General features: G+C 43.3%; 1 long non-coding RNA gene across 1 annotated transcript in view; it reads left to right on the top strand.

Moving 5' to 3' along the window:
• The first annotated feature begins 1,573 nt into the window (after positions 1–1,573).
• LOC142765468 (uncharacterized) overlaps positions 1,574–19,513 on the top strand; it is a 51,263-nt gene continuing 33,323 nt past the window's right edge. The window contains exons 1-2 of the long non-coding RNA XR_012884270.1: positions 1,574–1,685; positions 12,191–12,287. This is a non-coding gene — a long non-coding RNA (uncharacterized LOC142765468). The remainder of the gene's footprint in view (positions 1,686–12,190; positions 12,288–19,513) is intronic.

Here is a 19,513-nt window from a genome sequence, read left to right as displayed (position 1 = left end):
TTACCATAGAAAAAAAGAACACTGTCGATCATGTGCGCCGGGAGGGGGGTGACGTGCTTAAATAAGAAGTGATCTATAGCATGTAGTCTCGTGCTTCAATGCATAGAATGGGTACGTAAAAAAGTAATATGGCGTCGAGTTTGTATGTTTGGATAAAACAAACGTTGACAATATGTTGATAATGCCATGGTTGGTGCACTTTGTAGGCCCCTTTGCTTGTGGATGGGAAGGCATCGAGTGACGTAAGCTACATTACACATACGATCACTTTGAATGAGGCTCAATTACCATGGCCTTTTAGATACAATGATCAATTTAGACACGGGTACGACTATTTGTGGAATGAATTTTTTTATGTACTCTTAGGCTGAGGTGTTTCCTTTCAGCCGAGTAGTGACATTCCCTGCTTTGAGTGCTGACGCGTTTTGTCTCGTTGTGTCCTGCGGCAGTTTTTACAGCTAATATTTTGTTCTGCAGCAAAGCGTTTCCCAGAAACCTGCTGCTATTGTGCGAGAAACGCATGTCATTGTTCTAGGAATTCCTTTTATTGATAGTGTAGAGCAACAGATGATTGCCGAACCGTGTACATTTCCCTTAACGGCTCTTTCTCTGGTGCCCTTCTAGAAATATTATGCCATGATGATTACAACAATGTTGTATTCTAGAATGTGGTCACTAGTGCCTTCTCTGCTAAGTGTGTGCTAGTGCCATGTTTTGTAGCGACGTTTTCACGTTGGACACCACACTCAACCTTTTTTTATTTGGCCCGTGTAAAGAACAACATTGTAATTCCCTATTTTATGGTGTGTGTTGTTAACAGACGCACACGTCTGTGGGAAATCAACAGTTTAATGAAGCCCACAGTGTTGCCTGGAGAAATGAAGGCTGTATATAAACTCGCATTGTTACGACGCTGATTGCCCATCTTGACGCTGCCGGCAAGAACGGACACGCAGCTTCTCAACGTACAGAGGTTTCACAAGTCCTACAAGTTAATAACTATTCAGTATGCCAAAGTGAGCATCACCCCCACCACGACGTTCTCTCCAAGCACGCTGAACATTCGACATTACAAAAAGCTATCAAAATGACTCATTTGCAGCATCCCAAGTACGCAATCAACTGAAAACATAGTCGACGCACCCCACATGACAGAACCCTTGCACAATGCCATCTTCAGAGCGCAACGTTATAAGTGACAAAGTGTTTGTATTCGTTCAAGAACAGGTTAATGAGAACGCAGACATTAGAAAAGACGGTGATTGCAGAAGCAGCTTTCTCATCCTTCTCCTTCCTCTTCTCTCGCTTCTACATGTTTTCACTTGCAGGGACACTTCGTAGCAATATATAAACTATCTTTATTCTACCACGTTATCTAATAATGCACACTCTTGAACTGCTATTCGCAACGAACACGAACGTACGCCCTTTAACATTCCATTGCAAAAGCTTTTGTCGTCGAAGCGAGCGCGCAAGAATGAGTTCCTTGGCATTGATAAATCTCCTGTATTGCTGCAGGCTATGAAAACCAAAATTATATAGAGAGCGCTCATTATTACACGTCGCAAGGACTTGTAGAAAGACATTTAAGGGTGGAATGGCTTTTATACATACGCTGTCTGTCATAATGGCCTGTATATCTCTGCTTTATCTCGAAGTAACAGATGCGCTGCGACTGCCACAATGTGAGAATATGCTTGTTTCAATCTTATATTTTCTTATTATTTTTAGCCAACGGAAAGCACATGAAGTGCTTAACGCATTGTGTGGTATGTATGCGTCCATCCATATATATTGGTACGAGAGGGATTCCGATCGGAATAGCACATACAGATGTATTTAAAGATGGTTAAGCGAGTAGCGCCAGTGATACACATTACATCACGCAAGTCTATCTTCTTTTCTTCTTCATCTCTATGCCACTGGTAAGTAGCATGAGACCCGGCGGCGTAGGCACAGTCATCTGACGCACTCTTCGCGGTCTTGATCCGCGAGGCGTGGGCAGTATCACTGGACCACACAGCTGGTGATCATGCATAGATGAGGCTAATTTCATAGGTTACAGATGTTACTAGACGCAGAACACGGTAAGGTCCCGTGTAAAATAAACAAAAGTTTTAAATGCGAAAGATTTCTTGGTGAAATTCGGTGACGATGATTATAATCTATCTATCTATCTGTTTATCTATCTAGCCACCTACGACTTTTAGCTCTCGTGGCCATTTCGGTAATGGTATCGATAAAAAACGTGATATGGCATAACATGACTGTATGAAGAACATATGTGACTTGTTATGAGATGATAATCAAGATATGTATGTCATGAATGCCACGATTTACATTTCATGGTCCTGCAGATCTTGCGGTGGTTTCGTTCACATGGCATGTTGAAAAACTGGTATGGTATCACATGATTGCTTGTCGAACACAAGCGACAGGTCCCTAACATGAAAATCATGACATGCGTGTCATGTAACAACATGACTACATACCACGCTCATGATGCACTCGTGGCCTTTTCGCAAGCGTCACATATACCCAATTTCGTATTACAATATGTCATTGGATGATGAAGGTATTGTACTGGTGCAAACAAACGTGATAAACATGAGATGCGTGCCATGTAACAACATGACTACATGCCACGCTCATGATGCACTCACGGCCATTTCGCTAGCGTCACATATACCAAATTTAGCATTACATAAATGGATGACGAATGTATTTGACTAATGGACACATGATAATCACGACATGCGTGTCATGTAGCAACATGACTACATGCCACGCTCATGATCCGCTCGCGGCCGTTCGCTAGCTGTACCTGTACGAAATTCGGCATTATGTGACGCGCACAGACGACATAGGTAAATGACACGTTCAAACATGATACTCATGAGATACGTGTCATGTAACACCAAGGCTACATGCTAAGCTCATGATTCGCTCGCGGCTAATTAGCTAGTTGCACATGTACCAAATTCGGTATTAAGTGACGCGAACGAACGACATAGTTAAATGACACGTCCAAACATGACAATTATGACATGCTTATTATGTAACAACGTGACTACAAGCTACACTGTTGATGCGCTTTCGGCCGTTTAGCTAGCTTCACATATGCCAAATTTGGTGTTACGTTCCAAGAACAGATAACGAAGGCGTTTGACTGGTGCACACACGATATTCATGAAATGCGTGTCATGTGCCAGCATGACCACATGCCACAGTCAAGGCGCCAATACATTTCGACGTGACGCAGTGCGCGCGCTGGCGTTCATTTCGTCGCGTCACGCTGGAGTTGCCATGCCAAACGCCGGTCCTGCCATACACTCGCAGGCGCGCTGAGGGCTGCGTTGCTTGGACGCATGCGTGTTTCAGCGTGACTGGCGTCCCTCCATTACGAAAAGAGGAGATGCAGTGTGGTCTGGGTAACTTATCGCGGGAAATACAGCATGTCGCATTTCGCGCTGGTCGACATTGGGGTCACGCCGATGGACGCTGCTGGCGCCTGGTGTCAGGCTCGCGTCTTGCTAACGTAGCGTAGCTGTGCCGAGTGTGCAGGCGCGTCGATGCTAAATTAAAGAGTATTTCGCCCTTCACGATGTGCTCGTGGCCATTTCACAAGCTCCACATATACCAAATTTGGTGTTACGTGATGTCAATCGAAGACGAGATATATGACTGGTGCAAACATGATAATACTGACACACGCGTCATGTGAAAACATGATAACATACCCCAACCATAGAATGCTCGTGGCCGTTTCGCTAGCACCACATATACTAAATTTGGTATCACGTGACGCGAATAGTTGAGGAAGGTGAACGACACATCCAAACATGATAATCCTGACACGGAAGTGAAGTACGGCATCATTTACCTCCACCACAACGCGTTGTGCTAATTTTGAAGTGAGACATTAACATTTCTCATTCGGGCTTCGCATATCATCGATTTACACTGTACACTGTCGTTTTTTTAAGGGAACACGCGAATACGTGGCCTGCGCTCTGCGGTGTCTGCCTACAGCACCATCAACCGACAAGTGAAGAAAGCACGTTCGCTTTTCGCGTTATGTATAGCCAAGCAAGATAACGAGTTATGGCGGGTAGACAAGCGCTGCTAGATTACGTTCCCTAATCGCTCGCTGCGTTCCCTAATCACTCGAGTGGTATCGGGTGTTCACTGCAGCTTGTGCCGTGGTCGCGAAGAACGTTTGATATGTTGGCAGTGGACTACGCACTCCAGGCGTGAGCAGAAAGAGAGTGCAATCTTGCAGCGTTTTTCTATTAGCCATAACTCGTCATTATTTTTTTCGGCAAGAGAAGACGCTGAAAGTGAACATGTTTCCTTTTGCTGTCGGTTGATGATGCTGTAAGCAGCGGCCGCTGAGCGCAGTCCACTCGTTCGTGTGTTCTTTTTCATAAAGGATGACCGTGTACGTGGGATTCGACAATTTTTTTTTATTGTAAGCCCACCTGACGTTTGAGGAGACCAGACAAACGTGAGGGTACCGCGAACGAAATGTACGTGTTGATGTTCCGCATCATACTGACGCTTTTGTTTGGTCCGCGACGCCATCAGCCGAGTGTGGGCGAGCTGACTGGCATTACAGGCTTCGTGATTGCGTCGCTGGCATACTCGCTAGTGGACGAGTCGAGCTTTGTTAAGGTAATTATTTAGTTGTGGAACTGCACAGCGCAATCTGATATAGGTGGCTTCATACTGGCGAGATACACATCACTATTTACTCTAGCAATACCTCGGATGGATCTATCAGCGTCGTTTTCTTTCTTCTAACTGCCCTTGGGAGAAAGCATCTGCACTGGCCTTCGTTTGTTTCGACTTTAGGCGCAATAGTCCTCTTCTTGCAGACAAAGACCGCGGGGCCAGTCGGTCTACGTGTCTCAACCTAAACAATTTTAAGCGGGCCACATGGTCAGCTACTGTTTTGGCAGTTGGTCTATCATTCGCCGTAAGCCGTACTATGGTGTATGTGACCTATGTGAGTCTTGTGAAAATAACAAATGCTTCATCATAAGTGACTTTTGGCATAAGCCGTGTTTCCTTGTAGGACTTCACACCAGACTAGATCACCTGATCGATAGGTTACTGGTATAGGTGGTTAATGGGGTAGCGTGCTTTCGCTCTGTCTTGACATGCGAATGTGCGTAATGCAGTCATACGCTGCACCTCTTCAACAAGTCAGATAGTTTCGGCGACTGTACAATTTTTGTTCATAGAAAAAGAAAACACTGTCGGTCATGTGAGCCGAAGGGCCAGGGGCGTGCTTAAAGTAACAAGTGGGCTATATCATGTAGTCTCTTGCTTTGCTGTATTGAATGGATACCTAATGAAAAGTATTACGGCGTCGAGTTTGTATGTTTGGATGAGACAAACATAGACAACATGTTGATAACGCCTTGGTTGGTGCACTTTGTAAACCCATTCGCTTGTGGATGGTTAAAGCATCGCGTGAGGTAAGCTACACTCACACAAATGGTCATTTTGGATAGCGCGCGATTACCATGGTCCGTTTAGATAAAATGAACTTTCTAGATACAGGCACGACTCTTTGTGGGATGAATTTTTCTTTTTAAGTACTCCTAGGCCTAAGGTGCTTCCTTTCAGACGTGTAGTGACATTGCCTGCCGTGAGCGGTGAAGCGTTGTGTGTCGTTGTGTCATGTGGGAGTTTGCACAGCTAAAATTTTTTTCTGCAGCAAAGCATTCCACGGAAATCTGCTGCTATTGTGCGGTACGCGCATGTCATTGTTCTGAGATACACTTTTATCGGTAGTGTAGAGCAACAAATGATTGCCGAACTGTGTACCTTTTCCTGCATGACTATTTCTCTGGTGCCTTTCTAGAAATATCATCCCATGATCATGACAACTATATTGTATTCTAGAACGTGGTCGCTCGTGCCTTCTCTGCCAAGTGTGTGCTAGTGCAATGTTTTAGTAGCGACGTTGCCACGTTGGACACCACACTCAACCCTACTTATTTGGCCCGTGTGAAGAACAACATTATAATTCCCGTTTGTGTGGTTTCTGTAGTTAACGGACGCACACGTGTGTGGAAAATGAACAGTTTAATGAAGCCCACAGTGTTGCCGGGAGCAACGAAGGCTGTATGCAAATCCAAACTGTTACGACGCTGATTCCCTTGCTGAAACTGCCGTTGAGAACAGACATGGAGCTTCTCAAAATTCAGAGGTTTCAAAACTCCTACAAATGAACAAATCAGTAAGCAAAAGCGAAAGCACCCTCACCACGACGTTCTCTCTAACCACGTTGAACATTCGACGTTACAAAAAGCTATCAAAACGCCTCAAGTGCAGCATCTCAAGTACGCAATCAAATGAAAACCTCATCGACGCACCCTTCAAGACAGAACCCTTGCCCATTGCCATCTCCAGAGTACAACATTTTCAGCGAGCAAGTGTTGTATTGGTTCAAGAACAGTTTAGTTCAACAGTTCAAGAACATTTCAAGAACATTTCAACAGTGAACAGTTCAAGAACATTTCAGCGAGCAAGTGTTGTATTGGTTCAAGAACAGTTTAGTGAAAACGCTGACGAAAAAGACCACGGTCATTGCGGAAGCAGCATTCTCTCTTTCTCTTTCCTCCTCTCTCGCTTCTACATGTTTTATCTCGCAGTGACTCTTCGTAGCCATATATAAGCTATTTCTATGCGACCACATTCTCTAATGATGCACACTCTTTAGCTGACAACCGCAACGAACGCGAACATTTGCCCTTTAACAGCTGCCTGTTGCGAAAGCTATTGTCGTCAAAGCGAGTGCGACTATTCAGTTCCCCAGCATTGATAAATCTTCTATATTACTCGATGCTATGAAAATGAAAATTATATAGAAATCGCTCATTATTACACGTTGCTAAGACTTGTAGAAAGACATTTAATGGTGGAATGGCTTCTATACAGACATTGTCTGTCATAATGGCACGTATATCTCTGTTTCATTTCGAAGCAACAGATTCGTTGCGACAGCCACAAAGTGAGAATGCGCTTGTTTCAACCTTATATGTTCTTATTATTTTAGGCCAATGGGAAGCACATGAAGTGCTTAACACAATGTGTGGTATGCATACGTCCATCTATATAAATTGTTACGAGAAGGAGTCCGACTCGGAAGAGCACACACAGATGTATTTATTGAGGGTTAAGTAGGTAGCGCCAGCGCTATAGATTACCTCACGCCAGTCTATCTTCTTTTCTTCTACATCTCCATGCCACTGGTACGTAGCATGACCCCCGTTGGCGGAAGCATAGTCATCTGACGCATTCTTGTAGGGCTTCATCCGTGAGACGTGGGCAGTAATACTGGACCGCAAAGCTGGTGATCAAGCACAGATGAGGCTGATTTCATAGGTTACAGGTGTTACTTGACGCAGAACACGGTAAAATCCCGTGTAAAAAGACAAAATTATCGAATGCGAAGGACTTCTTAGTGAACTTCGGTGACGTTGAGCATATCTATCTATCTATCTATCTATCTATCTATCTATCTATCTATCTATCTATCTATCTATCTATCTATATATCTATCTCTCTATCTATCTATCTATCTATCTATCTAGCCACCTACTAGCTCCTACTATCTATCTAGCTCTCCTGGCCTTTTCGGGAATGGTATCGATACCAAACTGGGTATAGCATATCATGACTGTATGGAAAACATATTTGGCTTGTCATAACATGAAGATCATGACATGTATGTCATGATGCCATGATTTACATTTCCTGGACCTGCAACTCTTGCGGTGGATTCGTTCACATGGCATATTGCAAAACTGATATGGTATGACATGATTGCATGGCGAACACAAGCGACAGACTATAACATGAAAATAATCACATGCGTGTCATGTAACATGACTACATGCCACGCTCATGATGCGCTCGTGCCCGTTTCGCTAGCGTCACTTATACCAAATTTGGTATTACCGTACGTGAATGGATCACAAAGGTATGTTACTCGTGGCAACATAGTAATCATGAGATGCGTGCCATGTAACAACATGACTGCATGCAACGCTCATGGTTCGCTGGTGGCCGTATTAGTAGCTTCCCTTATACGTAGTTTGGTATTATGGTATGTGAAAGCATGATGAAGAGATGAGACTGGTGCAAACATGATAAACACGAGATGCGCGTCATGTAACAACATGACTACATGCTACGCTCATGACGCGCTTGCGGCCGTTTCGCTAGCTTCACGTGTACAAAATTCGAGAATACGTGACGCGAATGGACGACACACGTAAATAACATATCGAAACATGATAATCACGACATGTGTGTCATGTAACAACATGAATACATGTCACACTCGCGATGCGCTGGCGGCCATTTCGCTAGCTTCACATATGCGAAATTTGGTATTACGTAATGCCAATGGATGACGAACGTATTGGACTAGTGCAAACATCTTATTCATGAGATGCGTGTCATGTGACAACATGCCTACATGCCACAGTTAAGGCACCAATACACTTCGACGTTACATGGTTACACGCAGGCTCGCCGGTGTTCTTTTTGTCGCGTCACGCCAGCGTGGCCATGCCAGGCACCGGTCCTTCCACATGCTCGCTGGCGCGCGCCACGCTGCGTTGCTTTGACGCATACGTGTTACGGCGCGTCCGGCGTCCCTCCGTCACGAAAAGGTGCAGGCGCAGTGCTGTCTGGGTAACGCATCGGTGCAAAATGCAGTGTGTCACATTTTGCTCCGGTTGCCATCAAGCCACGCCAAAGGACTGCGGGCGCGCCGATCGCGCCTGGCGTCAGACTATAGAGTTCTCGTGTTTTGCTAGCGTAAAGCTTTGCTGTGCTCAGCGTGCGTGCGCGTAAACGTTACGTTTAAGTATATGGGACATTCATGATGCCCTCGCGGCCGTTTGGCTAGCTTGACACATACGAAATTCGGTGTTACGTGACGTCAGTAGATGATGAAGGTATACGACTAGTGCAAACATGATAATCATGACACGGGTGTCTTGTCACAAAACGATCAGATACCACGTTCATAGCATGCCCGCGGCCATTTCGCTAGCTTCAAGCTTCACGTATACTAAATTTGGCATCACGTGATGTGACTAGATGACGAAGCTAAACGACACCTCCAAATAAGATAATCATGACATGGAAGTCGTGTACGGCATAATTTACCTCCACCTCGAAATATTTAGGTGATTTTCAAGTGGCATTTCAACCGTCCTCATTTGTGCTTAACATATCATCGATTCCCACTGTACGTGGGATCTGCCATTTTTTTAGATAGCAGCGCTTTGGCTCCAGTTCCAGCGTTGAGCGCGCTCTGCGTATGCATGACCGGCAAAGCAACTGAGGGTGAAAGAACGCAACGGTGTAGAGATGTGCAGGATTAAAGACAACGACATACAACGACAGATTCCTGGGCGGCCACTGGTGGAGCCAACGTATAAAGCTGCTATAGAACTCGCAAGCGCACTGCTATCCACAGGCTCCAAATCAGCGAGTTAGTTGCGCTACGATGCATCTTTGACTGTTGATATTGATACGTGTATGGAACTGTCGTTTCGGCAACGCATGAATGGCACCCAAAATGTAGAAGACGACAACGTAGTTCTGGTGGGCTGGGCTCTAGAGCTTACCCCATTGGCCTGCACGACTGTGCTCTGTGTATGTAAACATATAACGTCCGCAAAGCAGTCTCCTCTTCTCAGGATATTTTGGTCTCTCGTACCGCATAGCCTATCAGAAGTTCGGTTTATTTGGGTCCCCGGGCATGCTGGAATTGTACTAAATGAAATTGCTGATTCGCTCGCTTCGGTATCTTTAAATTCCCCGGCGGAGCTAGTAGCCCCATAGTTTCCTTTTATTACTGCCGAACGATTCGAACGCCTGTTAATCTTAAAAATCTACGAAACGTCTCTCCTACAATCTGAAAAATTTCGGCACTTGCAATTCTCATGGAACACCGCAAAATGCCTTTCCCGTCAATGTGAGGTGACCCTCACAAGCTTTCGCTGTAGAGTTCCTTGGTTAAATTTTTATCTCAACAAATCAAGATTTTCGTTAACTAACCTATGTGCAGTTTGCAATGAACCGGAAACAATAGATCAGTTTCTTCACACATGCCGCCACTTCGCCTCACTGCGACGAATAATTTTTAACAGACCGATTAGTATGCTTGGATTGCCAGTTAATACATTCACCCTATTATCGTTTGGAGCCAGTCAGTTGGGTGTGTGCCGCAGTGTTATTCTGTGCGTGACATAAATTCATTCAGGCAACCGGAAGAATACGCTGCTAGTTGTACTGCAAGATATATCCAATTCTTTGTCTCCATTCCTCATTCTTGTTAATTTGTTTTATATATTCTGGTTTATCGCATTCTTCTGCAATTTTTCGCGTTATTATTTTTCGCGTTATAATAAGGAACACTATTATTGTTTCCTATCTAATTTCTGTTTCTCTTTTTAGCAAGCGTTGTAAAAAAATTTATCTATTATGAGGTACAGTGTGGCCAATACCGCATGTAGGTATCTGCAAGATATCCTAGGCGACAAGACAACACAAGACTGTGCACTCTTTAAGCCGTTAGGAAGACCTGCTGTCGAAGAAGAAATCTTTCCCGTAGCAATTTGAAACATCCTGTCCGAAATTTTTGTTGCAGGTACCCTACTCATGGCGCTCTCGTCCTGATGTAAACGTAGCCTTAGGCAGTTCTTCCTGAGCATTGAGCATCGCAGTTTGTTTATTTGAGTCGTCACCCACTGCTGCTAAAGATTTGCCCCGGCTAGAGGCACTGGGACCGGGATTGTACCGCATTATTTTGTAAATGTTTTTTTCTTTGCCGTGGCGTCATTTCGGGGGGCTCCAAAACATAGAGGGTCTAGCTGTCTTGACTCTCTAGTGTTCCGGCACGCTCCTGGCCGTCTGATAAAATGAATGTAGCCCAAATTTTCTACTGCTAGATATATCTCTGTGACGAATACGAATTTCAGGTGGTAATATGGAAATCATGACAAGCCTTTCATGCCAGCAAGCTTTACATTCCGCACTCACGGTAGGTGCACCACCGGTTTGGCTAAGTTCATTTCCACAAAAGTTAGTATCTTTGGAGGTGACAGCATGGTGCACATAACTGAAAGGTAATATTCACCACAAACAAAATTTCGCGAAGTGACTGTATGACGAACATGAATGACCAGTTGTGCCATCATATTCATAAAGTGTATTTTATGTCCATCATGATTTGCATGCCCTGGCCAAATGGTGGTCGCGACCGCTTGACTACCTTGATATTCATCAGATTTTGTAATGCATTAGTAATGCATCAGATGATTGTCCGGCAAACGTAAATGAACCGGGTAAACATGAAAATCAAGACATGCAATTTGTGTACAGAATAAAATACATGCTTGCCTCGTGGTGTGATCGCGGAAATTTGGCTTGCTTGATGTTGAACAAAACTGATATTTTGTGAGGCTACTGTATGTCGGGTAAAAATGAAAGCTTATAACGTGGTAAAGGTGAGGTGCACTTAATGTATACTGTGATATACATGCCGCGATTTCGGCATGCCCGCGGCCGGTTGCCTAGCATGATACTCACCAAAATTGATTATGCGTAAAGTGACTGTGTGACGAACAGGAACCAAAGGCCAAAACTTGCAAATAATAGAATGCCTTTCAAGCATATCATCAATCATATGCCGAGATCACAATGGGCTATTATAGCCATGCGGTACATGACATGGCTGCCATCATTTCAGGTCACTACGTTCCCCCACTTACGCCATACGTTTGCGTGACACAATGCCATTTTTTGTGATTTCCAGATGGTGAATCCTCTGTGCGCACAGCACGAGCCCGCCGTTTACGTCATGCTTTACATTATATATAATGAAGTTAGGACCTTCTCTGACCTTACAAACTTAGGAGGGCAACAAATCCACGGCAACACTAATCTCTCGCTCAAGCCACTGACAGCACTCGCGTGCCAGTGGAATGTAAAATGAATATCAGTTTCAACGCGACGGTGGTGGAATAAGCGTGAGATCACCATTATGTAATGTTATATGAACAAAATATCGGTAAATCAAGTCCAGGCGCTTATTTTCTGCATACCATCTGACAACATCTTTAAATCTTTTGCATCCCACCTGACTGAAATAAAGGAATATGGCTGCCCCAGGGAGCGAAAGGGCTTTGCAGGCTTGAAGCTGTCTGATGCTTCAACATGAAGATGTGAGAGCACAGCACGTATGTTGAAGGGTATGTATGAACCGCGTACTGATGCTAAGCAAGAGAGTGCACGCTCCTTCCATCGCGACCAGTTTTATAACGTCAAGGATCGCAGTTGTGTTACAGCAACGCGGCCACTACGCCAGCCCCACTCACAGGTGCGCCCTCCTGCAAACTTACCAGATGAGAGACAGACAGTGTCTCCTCTTAAGCAGCCATAAGCGAAGGCTTTTCATGTGAACTGAATTCATCGCACGTGCCCCTTGAGCAATGGCGAAAGGCTGGCCTGTTTCTTAGCTCCTTGAATCACATGTGCAGACAGCCTTGGCGCGATCTCATTGTCATATACCACGGTTGATATACAGAATATGACGGTGACGCGAACGAATCAAACATAAATTTGTCTAAAATGCCCGTATAATCGCTGTCAAAGTATCACAGAATATCGGAAAAAGTCACCTCTTTCGCTCAGGCCCTGTTGTCATGTTGCAAGTAGCCACAAAAACACCAGCATTCCGTGGTACTGAATGGGAAGCTTTTAAGCAGTTAGAAGCGACGGTGCAAGCGTTGCTGTCTTTTGGTCTGGTCATTGTCCACGCAAAGGAGCGAAAGGAGACTGAAAAGGCAATTGCTAAAGAAGAAGCTGCTTACCCGCCTACATGATTTTGGTTTTTTTAAGTGTACCATTGATGTTCTTCATCTTTAACATTGCCTGCTGGAATACGGCCAGTTATGGCGAATGCGGCCCTGGTGGGAAATAAAGAGATTTTGTCAATTCTGCTGCCTCAACGTGAAGCGATGGGACCACATCACTTAAAAAGACATATGAGTTATTCGGTGACGTGTGTCAAGATTTAGCGCATGGCACGTCTAGCAGGCAACTTGATGATGTCACGGTCTGCATGGGCGTGACGGAAATGGTTTGCTTGTTTCAACTTTGCTTTGCAATGTTAATCACTTCCCGCTTACTTCATTTTGCACTCGAATAAAACTACGTTGAGCAGAGTGATGTTATCGACTTTTTATTTGTACATAGCATGACAAGGACGGCAAAAACCTGTTGAGCATGTCTGTGTAATTACTATCGCATTTATATAAACACGCAATGCGACGGCGTACTGAGCTACAACCATCGATTTTCAACTCTCATACGTTGTTCGGGGTTCGGCGACACAGTGAGATAGCAATGACGAAAAACTGAAGTCGATTTATAAGGTTAATTATTGTATTTTCTGCTCATCAATGAAAATGCGGTTTCTGGCACAGAATTTTTTAAACCTAATTCATCCTTACGATGGGTAACTCATTTCCACAAAGTATATTTTTGTCTACATTGGGGAATGCGCTTCAATCCTAAATTATACATCATTTATCTGCAATTTAAAATGGCCACATTCTTCTTGGAGAAACGTTGTGGCTGGTCGCAAGTCACTTTAGTACTCAATACTGCTTGTCTCCACCCGTGTTTTATAAGTTTTAAGTGGTCTGAGCATGGTAAAAAAGCTTTCGTGGCCATGAAATGATTGATCACATATCAACAACTCAAATGAAACCTTGTTTTAAATGCCAATTGCCGGAACCTTGAAACTTGATTGGACATGATGAAGTAGAATTGCTTTGTATAATGCGCCATTGGTTTTCAGCTCAGCGAAGTTATAATGTCGCAGAGAATATCAAAGAGCCTAACTGTGGTTCTAGAATAATACTCGTCTCAACATACGTAAGAAATGGCTTGTATGTACAAGTTGCTTTCTATGACGCTCCTTATTTTTGTCCTTCTCCGTCAAGCCACATATGCAGCTTTACACGTGGAGGCGAGAATCGACCACGCGAGTTAGTTCATATTTCCACATCGCGTGATTTTAAAAATATTTCATATAAGGCTTCTTGCCTCGCACAGGAACGGTAAGTTGAACCTGTTGGTTTGAATTCATCCTGAACGTGGTCTTAATAGCGCAACACCAGAAACACGCACAGAAAGAAGCAATGTTAGAGTCACCACCATGTTTGTTTCTTCCAACTTTGTGTTCGTGTTTCTGGATTTGTACTGTTAACCAAGTTCGACATAAACTTTGGTGTCACCCGTGCATTATATTGAAATAATTGCATATTGTGACATGACGCTGTAGGATTAGATTATCAATCAGGTTAAGGTAGATTGTTTAATATGTGATTCAATATGTAATTTATTGAAAGGTGAAACGTTGCACCTAGATGTTATTACGGTAGCGGTTGCTTTTAGCTGCGAAGCAGCTCTTTGACTAGCCTGTGAAACGCTGTACGTTCGTCGGTACGTGCCAACGCACAGCACCACGTTCTCCCTGCTATTGTTGCTGGAGCGATGCCAAGTAGGTGAATTCACAGCTTCGCGTTGACGTCACTCTCTCCCTTACCCGTAGCAGCTAGCTTCTCCCAACAAATATGGGTGATGTTGTTACCCAACCCGCTACACACTTCTCTCTCACTTCACCCTCTCCACCAGCCTCAACGCTCGACCGCACGTCGAGTTCAAACAGTCTTTCAGATCGTTTATCTGTGATGAATCTCACACAAAACTCAACTAGCCTGCAGTGCCTTTGCGTTTCAAACACAAGTTTACTCCAGTAAAGGTAACACCGAGTTTCGCTTCAAACCGTTCTTTCAGCACCCGCGTCGACACCCGTTTCAGCCGGGTAACTGGCGTTCACACCACTGCTGCTTCGCATCCCATCCTGGTTCTCTTCTGGGAGATGGTGCACAACTGTTTTGTAGCAATGTTTTTGTCCTCTTTTATCATTGGGATGGTTTCACTGTTTCTATTGGTCTGACCAGGCATGACGTTTGTCGACGTTGCGTTTAGCATCTAGTGACGCAAAATGATGGTGCTGGAAAGCATAGGTTTTCTCCAATTAGCACTCTGCAGTATCAATGGCCTGATAACAAAACCCAATAGTGGCTTTGTTCTGAAATGATTTGGCCTTTCACACTCCAGTGGGGTCTCCGATTAACGAGTAAAAATGGAACTACCGCGCGGGTGAAGTTTAAATTTCGCTGTCCTGACATGTTCCTATGACGTCGTCTTCAAGTTTGAAAGGTCTCAAGATGCGACCCGTTCATACCGCGCTAACATTGGCGTTTAAACGCACAGACTCGGGAAGACGTCAGACCAAGCGATGCTTTATTGTTCTAAAACCTCGTAAATCGAAGTATTTCGTAGATGGTAGCTGAAAAAAGTCATCAAAGCATCAACAGCGATAATAAAACATAGTTTGTTGGGACCAACCGTGCCGTCATTATCTATTGTTGTTTGCATATTTTACAGATTTAAAGATGTCTTACGATGTGGCCCAACAAGAATTTTTTTCTTTTTAAAAACTGCTCTTCTCAGCGTCAAGGCAGAAGCGATGAGTGGTGCCACTTAACAAAACACTAGCTAATGTCTCTATTCCAGTCAATGTCTCCACTGCTTCTCCGGTCAATCGCTGGGCGTACAAGTCAACATGTTAGGAAATTATATGTCCCCTTGTACTGCTAAGCGCAAGAAGCTTCGCTTCTGACGGCATCCCTTTTTGCATAACATGAGCTGATAGTAAAGAATATTTTTGCGATTAAGTCAAACTTGAAGTACTGGTATTTTCTTCATTGCTGAAAATTTAGTAAAAGAAAAATTGTCCTCGGCGTTGAGCTGGTAATTATAAAGATTTTGAATATTCACCAGTCGTTTCCAACCACGCAGTTTATCAAAAAAAAACTTTCTAGGACACCCTTTTCAAGAGGTATTAGTAATGTCAATATTATTGCGAATAACGGAGGTTCTCTGACAATCATTCAAATAGAATACATGTCCTTTATTCAGAATGCAATATACATATCAGTGGCAAGCAGCAGATGTAGCAACGTGATGCGTTTTCAATTAGTTCGGCAAACAGGCACCCCTATCAACGCGGGAAGCTATCAACACAGGTGTTATCAAGAAATATATTCATATCGTAACAATTTTATTGATTTACTTTTGAGCTACTAAACTGATTGCAATTTACTTCTAATTACGCAATAAATTCTGCATAGCCTTTTCTAGAATATGACAGGCGCATCGTCTGTGTATGCTCAGCATGCCATACTCCGTCAACACATATAGGCCTACAAACTCACGAAAACATCAAGGTTGGAAAAGAGAAGCAAATGCCGCAGCTAGTGCTTTTTTACTGCAGAGTTTCAGAATTCTTCGCATTTAAAGCTTCATATGCCCTAACTACACTATATACAGCATTTTACGCTTCAGAGTTTGTGTTAGTTAAGGCCAATCATATACGCTTGAAGAACGTTGCTGTCTATTGGCAGTACTATTATCATTATGTCAATAAAGCAATAATTTATATGTTTGCACCAAGTCGTGCAGAGCTTGCCACAGCGAAGCACGAGATTATCCTTGCTCGTCCTGCCTGACCGACACGTCCTGCTTTGATACACTTGGGGTCCCTCCCAGGAGTCAACCAGGTTGTACACTGTCGAGAGAAGGTGGGGAGCGACGTCTAAGTCTTAGGCTGTGGCTTGCTTGTGTTGTATTTCAGTCTATCTTTATCACCTCTTTCTGTTTCTTTCTCTCCCTTTTATTATTATTCTTTGTCTCTCTTTCTATTGCTCTTTTTTTCATTATTTCTGGCCTACTTTTTGTTCTCTGCTTTTCTCTCTTCTTTCTTTCTCACCATGACACTTTTCCCAATCATGCTCACTTCCCTTCCCCACGCCCCATCTACACTATACTAAACATAGTTGCACTATGCTCTGCTAGCGTAGCTGGAGAGTCGAGTGATTAACATGTTCGCCCTCTCTGTAAACCTTTTCTCACGCGTTGTGGTTATTGCAGGAAACGCAGCAGCGATTAGCGGCGGGATTTCGCCAAGCTTGGTTGCTAACATTCATTAATGACGTTTACACTTTTGCGAAAGGGTGCACATTCTATGGGTGGGTTAAAACGTCTGGCTTTTATTAAGCGAAGATACTTTATGTGTGTAGACCTGAGTTGCTTCGACAGAGCTCCAATGCAAGGCTAAACTGTACAACGTTTTTTCTGTACATAAATATGGATCATGTAACATAAAAAAACTGCGTGGCAACACGTATACCTTTATATAGGCGTTCAAACATGAACTTCCTTTATTCTTAGTAACACGAACTTCATGGGTCAAGTCATCTTTTGATTACTCCGTTACCGTACCTAAACGAGATCATTTTACAAATAAATGGATGCTGCAAACTCCTAAATGTTTAGTTTATGATGCCTTAAGTTCATCACTCCTAGTGTATTACGCCCGAGCACCTGGTTGCGTATTGTTCACATTTTTTTGTGTGTTTGATATCCATCAACACTAATTATTAGCCGATTCTCGAAGTAGCACAATTCTTGGTGGACGCAACCAGAAATCAGCGTAGTCTTTCCGCTGTACAGTATCAGGCCTACAAAGGTCCTGATGCTCACATTTTACCTCACGAAAGTTCAGATACACAGGTCAACCTCACAACGCACGCCATCATAGTAAGCGAGAACTGCTCCCCAAAACCAAAGCGAGAGCTGGAAGTTCTAAACTCTTTTGGGGCTTCTGCTACAGGTAAACGCCACACGGTGCCACGCTGACAATCATAACATTCGGTAAAGTAAAAACAAAAAGTGCAACATCTTCTTTTTCATTATTCTATGGAGAAGCAATATACCTCATACACACCTGCAAGACATTATTGCCACTTAGTGTTATGGCTGATGACGTAGAAGAAGAAAAGATGAGCTCTTTAGATTGCGTTGGTAGCAATGCATTGGCAGCAGTTCGAATGTGCGATGCCTGGTTGTTATTTTACACTTCTTGCACGATATATTGGGTATGTTACGTGATTTCTTGACTTAAGTCAAGCCTGTAGGGTCTTTTGCGAAGGAGTTTCAAGCTCCAGCACAGCCGCGTGTTATAATGCTGTTCGGTGAAGAGAAGGACCCAGGCTAACAACCCAAATGAATTTGGATAATATTCTCTTTATCTGCGTGTTGGTGGTTGCAGATACCGGTGGTGGCGGCGGACTATATACGTTACCAAAAAAGGCTGTTTTAGTCTCACGCTGCTTTCGTCATAAATAAACAAAGTGTTAGGCTAGAGAGAACACGTGCGGGTGACTCAGAAGCGTCATTCCCAATGATATGCGCACATGATTCTCATGAAATGCCAAATGAATTCGGTTGTAAAACATCGTTTATTGTAGCCATGTTGGCCAAGAAATCGCGTTAAATACGTTAACCTTACTGAAACGTTCAGTATGAAATCTTACGGAAAATATATGGACTCCGTAACATTTCCTAATGCTACTTACGGAAAAAATATGGAGTTTTATGGAAATATACGAAAGATATAGGGCATATACGGAAAGCTTCTTATGGAGCATATGGAAGGATAAGGAAATTGTATGGCGTATATGAAAAGCTTTTTATGGAGTATGCGGAAAGATAAGGAAAATGTATGGCATATATGGAATGCTTTTTGTGAAGTATATGGAAGGATGAGGAAGATTTATGGCGTGGATGGAGAGTTTTATGTAAAATATGGAAAGATAAGGACATTTATGAAGCATGCGGAGAGTTCAATATGGAAGATATGGAAGGATAAGGAAAGTGTATGGGGTGTACAGAAGCTTTCATAAGGAAAATGCGGAATGTAAGGTCTTACGGAAATATACAGATTTTGTAAGGTGCTTACGAAAATGTGCAGTAGTGTATAAAAGGCATGTGGATTGTTGCAAAATAGTGGAAAATCTACATTTGTTGTCACATTCTCAGCAGGAAATCCGAGCTCTGTATAGTTATGAAAGAATGCACAGTGACATATATAGTACAAAAGAATAACGCAGGCAAGTCTGTGTTGTCAGTCACCGCTGTTCGCCCTTTTACAGAATGAATACAACATCTGCAGATGACCAGGTGCTAAAGTCTGTCAAACAGAAAATGAGTCATTCACAAGGAATGACAATAACTGTCATTTTACTTGCATGCTAGCTCTTTCTCAAGAAAACAAATCAAGCAAAAAAAGCATATCTTCAAGGGCTCGTTTTTTGGGCAGAAAAATATTATTGGGTACTAAATTCAATGCAAATGAACTTGTCAATATTAGTAAAACTGTTCTCATTAACATTGGCAAAGAGAAAGGTAACTTTAAAATATCGACCATGAGCTTTGCCCTCCTGAGCACCGACAGAAGAAATGAAAATCTATGAAAACTAATTGCATGTAGCCTAAAAAT

Source organism: Rhipicephalus microplus, chromosome 6 (genome assembly GCF_043290135.1).
Source record: "Rhipicephalus microplus isolate Deutch F79 chromosome 6, USDA_Rmic, whole genome shotgun sequence".
Classification (NCBI taxonomy): Eukaryota; Metazoa; Arthropoda; class Arachnida; order Ixodida; family Ixodidae; genus Rhipicephalus; species Rhipicephalus microplus.
This window is presented reverse-complemented; position numbering and strand designations above follow the sequence as displayed.